Raw genomic sequence first — 5266 nt, forward strand, 5'->3', positions numbered from 1 at the left:
GCGTTATCATATTTCTTTAGGATTTATCTCACATTATCATAAAAAACAAATACCTAATTACCGCTAAGTCTTAGACATTTTTTTATCAGTACCAGCCCTGTAATGTCGGTTGCCTGAGTTCAGCGATCACGTGGCTTGTAAACATTTATTAAGGCTCTGTATTTTTCCTGATTACCTCGTTTTTTATATTGTCAATATTTTTCCAAATTTTCCTAATTCAGAATCACATTCCAGAAATTCTTGACCTTGACAGCCTTAATATGAAAGACTTTTTTCTTGAAAATGTATTTAAAGTAATATTGCAGGATGTCAAATTTAAGTGACATCTTGTAAACATCAGTGATAGGCAAATTTTGTAACACTGTAAATACATTTCTAAACTGTCACATAAGTTTGATTCGCTCTAAAAATAATTATGGCAAGAAAAGTATTCTACATGTAGGTCAGTGACAATCACTAAAAAATAAAATACAATTTTCAGATGTATTAAGCTAATTCAAATCAAATTCAGATCAAATATATTTAACTACCGGTATTGTACACGTTTATCAAATCCTTTTGTCCCATTTTCTTAAAGTACGCGCACTATACAGGGTGTCCCGTACAAGTTTAAAAAAAATTGTGTGCAACTTCCTCCTGGGAAAATAATGGGCGTAGTTCATATAACCTTTTTTTTCTTATAGGCCCGTTTTCGAGATACAGTGTGTTTCAGTTGTTATTTGCCAAATGGTTTTCCTTATATCTTTAAATCGGCTAAAGATAAAAATGTCAAAATTTGTACACGAGTAAACATCAACTGTGCGTAAAGAATAATGTGCAAACGGTTTCTTTCTGAAAAGCATTGTCGCCAATACAGGTAATTTGAGGGATACAATCGAAAAAAAATATGTTAAAAGTCAAAATTTGTTATATTTCTAAACGGTTTTGTAAACTATAAAGCATACTATAAAAAAATATATATATACTTGTCGAAATTCGGTAGCATGTACCATTTCCGAGAAAAATGAAGTTCCATTTTTATGCTCACATAAAACGACACAAGTACGTTGAATGTATTGTACTATATTGTATGTATGTATTGTATTGAATGTACATTGAAGTTACCATTGAATGAGCTGAAGACATTTAGCTACCAATAGTCTTTGCATTTCAGAATATTATTTTAATTTCTTACGTATCACATAAAACAGTTAAATTGTAAAATATTTTATTAACTTAAAAAAAAAATTAAATTTATTGTAGTACAATAACATTTAAAAAAGTAAATCAAATTACACAAAGTATGGTAATTAATTATCTATCAATAACTAATTTTAGATTTTGTAAACTACTACACTACCACTACTAAAATAAATAATGGTTGAATGGACTGAATTGTTGGTAGACATGAATGCTTAAAAAACTGATAAGCACAGAAAAATATTAGAAAACAGACAGAACAAAATAGCTGCACAATTGAATAAAATAGCAAAACTTGAAATAGTACAGTGAAACCTTAAATTTTCCCCCATTTGTTTCTATGCAACTTCATTTTTCTCGAAAATTTCGACAAATATATCTTTTCTTTGGAGTACGCTTTAGAGTTTACAAAACGGTTTAGAAATTTTGACTTTTAATATATATTTTTTTTCGATTGTATCCTTCCAATTACCTGTATGGGCGACACTGCTTTTCAGAAAGAAACCGTTTGCACATTATTTAACACACAGTTGATGTTTACTCGTGTACAAATTTTGACATTTTTATCCACTGTATCTTCAAAAACAAGGCGTCGAAGAAAAAAACGTCACATGAACTACCCCCATTATTTTCCCATCAGAACTTGCAGGCAACATTGAACATGAACGGGACACCCTGTATATACAAATTTTCAATTTTTGAGAAATATCTATTGAAACAGTCTTAGCTTAAGTAGTCCCCATTGTCAGTTTTCTTTAACATCTTTCATATTGTACCGTGCTGCTTTTGTGCGTTTAAACAATCTAATGATATAAAAAATATCCCCTTGTTTCGTTGAAAATGATGTAGGTAAGTAGCAAATACACAGTTAATCAATGCAAAATATATCAACCGTCATTCAGTGAGAAACTGTGGGTGGACTGATTTCAATATCAATACTAGAACATGAACCACAAATACCATCTACTTGTATGTCTCGGTCCCAATATGATTATTATTAGATTTACTGGACTTCAGTCCTGATTTGATTACAATGACTGCTATATGGGTGAGAAAGAAAATAGCTTAAATTCGTATAAACAGATATACAGGGTGTCTCACGGTGAAGGCCCATTAGAACATTAAAATACATTTATTACATTATCTTCATTTGAAGTTACTGGTTCTGGTAAAATTCTTTCTGCACAAATTCGACCATACTCTAGTTGATTTGCTAAAATTCTTCTTAACTTTTTTCTGCTCATTGGTGGCAAATTTGGATATGTCTCATTAAAAACTGTACATGTTCAGCTTATAATCCCATTGCAGCGTCCGTGAATGAATAATAAATTTAAAATATCAGCATTTGAATATGTATTGTTTTCCATTTCTTATAAACACTAAATTAAACTGTCACTGCAAGAGACTAACAACAAACTGACAGTTTAGTTGTTTGTTTTGAAGTTTTGCTAAAAATTACACAGCTATCCTCGCAAGAAATTACATGATTTTAGGTGATTGCACGAAAAATAGCAGATAACTTAAAAACTAGAAGAGATAGGTATAGGGAACCCTGATACCGTTCCAAAGAGAATAAAATTGTGTATCAGATTATAGAAAAACATACAGGGTGTTCCATTTAAAAAAATCGACTTATGAAGGTTTGCAGTTAATTAAACTCGGCATTTCTAGCACCATGTATGCAATTAAGCCACTTTGAAAGTATGGATGGGAAGCTTAGGGGTCTAGCTATCCCACCATAAATATTGTTGCTTTATCTTTATCTTTCTTACTATAAAATACACATGGTTTGAAGCTAGTCACTGTTTCTCTCCATTTTTTTTTTAATTAAATATCTCGAAAACGGTTAATTTTAGGAATAGGGAAACATCATAAAAGTCCACCTAAAATAACACGTACAATCCAAAATTGCAATAATATATATAGGGTGTTCCATTTAAAATAAGCAAGTTGATGGCGACTTCCGGTATAACCGGAAGTGGTACGTGGACGCCATTATTTGAAATGAAAAGGGAATGCCCGAAAATTCACAATTGCTCCAAATTTTATTAGTAATAGCTGTTTTACATTGACAATTTATTGATGAATAAATTGACGAAGTTCTTCATGAATTAATTCACGAATTTATTGGTAAACCGTGTGGTTTTACACTGCTACAGACTTTGTCAAGTTTTTTGACGCATGAATCAGTTCTACCAACGAATCAAAGAAGCAAATAAATTTCAAAAATGTCACCTTTTCACTCATAATTGTAGTGATACAACAGCGGTTCCGTTTTGACACATATTATATAAATATTAGTGTTTGTAAGTAACAAATCAGTCTAAAAACAATGCAAAACTAGTACGACGCCACACAATTATTTACATATTCCAATAACATAACTTCATTACTGATCTGAGGCTGGAAATCTGTTGAGTTGGTACTTCTGAACTTCACGAAGAAATTGACGAAAATTGGAACATGTTCTAATTCGTCAAGAACTTGATGAATAAATTCATGAAGTTATTTGACAACAGATTTGGTGCATTACACTTGTCCAATTTCTTGATGAAGCGACTTCATGAATTAATTGATCAATAAATTGTCAATGTAAAACAGCTACAAGTAAAATTTCACATAATTGCTGACCATTACATATTTAAAAGAAAATTGAAGGTAAGTAATATTTATATTTGTTTGTATTTGGTACATATCCATCATTTTTAAAAAAGTTTTGTTGTCTTTTAATGTATATTTCGGTTTATTCAGTTATTCTTTAAAATATATTCTTTAGAAAGGTATAGGGAAATCCAAACACCTTTTCTACTGTATAAGTAAAACCACTTATTAATAGTTTAATTACTTTTTATTTATAGTTTTATATTTATATATAAAAACGTAATGCAAAAATATTGTACCTAATAACGTTTGTCCCAATTCAATAATTATAAGGCCTTTCTTGGACTAGTAATATTGTGTATTGTAAAATATTTTTACATGGCTTAAATTCTACTGTACTAATGTACATATAACAGTATAAAAATACAAAAGTTCGAAAAAATAAAATTTCTTAGTTGACATTGAAAACTAAAATCTTTTATTTATAAATACTGTAAAGTATGTTTATTTACGTTTTACCTACATATAAATACCCTTATAACAAATACATCCATAGATATTTATAGTAGATGTGATTGTTTTTTTTTCGAATAAATGACATGAAATATATATAAAAAAAATACGGTATTATTAGGAAATTATTAAAGTAAATGAACTGTATCAAATTACATAATGTCAATTTTCTTACTTTAAAATTAATATTAAAAAGATGTATTAGTAGTGTTGAGTTTTATGAAATAAGTCTGTTTCCTGAGACTGAGATTATTATAACATTCAAATTAAAAAATGTCAAAATATTCCATACTTCTTTGTTTCTGATAATGATGAAGACAATAAGATTGTACAAATGTCACTAAATGAAATAATAAAAGATATTTGTGAAAACACAAGAATAAAACTTAAAACTACAAATTGTATCCTAAATTTAATCACTTTATCTAGTAGTTATTAGATTATAACAGAAGTTTCTGTGTCCCTTTTCCTGTGAGTTAATAGCAACGGAGTCGATAATTTCAAAATTACGTTTTTTTAATTGATATTTTGCCGAAACTTTTTCTCAAAACAATGTTTTTTTCAAACGTGGTATACTTATTATTGGTAACAAGCTACATCTGTGAATGGAAAAACATAAAAGTTATAATATATATAAAGCCACAAAAAATTTAAATGGTCAGAATATTTTTTGTGAGGTTTTTCAAAAATTTAAATTACTCATTATTAGAGATCATAAAAAATCTACGAAATCGTTTCCGAGAAAAAAATGTATTTATTGTTTTATGCTAGCTTTGAAAAGGCATTAAATTGGCCTATTTTACAATTAATCCTAACTGCAAAAATTACATAATTAAATTTATACAATAAACATAAATAATTTAGGTACCTACACCTTTAATTCTACTTTTTGTAAAATAATTGTTTCAAAATAATGTATAAAATTTTCTTTTCTGGAAAATATCATTTGTGTAAAATATCTATTTAATCAAAT

Source organism: Anoplophora glabripennis, unplaced genomic scaffold, assembly GCF_000390285.2.
Source record: "Anoplophora glabripennis isolate ALB-LARVAE unplaced genomic scaffold, Agla_2.0 scaffold152, whole genome shotgun sequence".
NCBI classification, from domain to species: Eukaryota; Metazoa; Arthropoda; class Insecta; order Coleoptera; family Cerambycidae; genus Anoplophora; species Anoplophora glabripennis.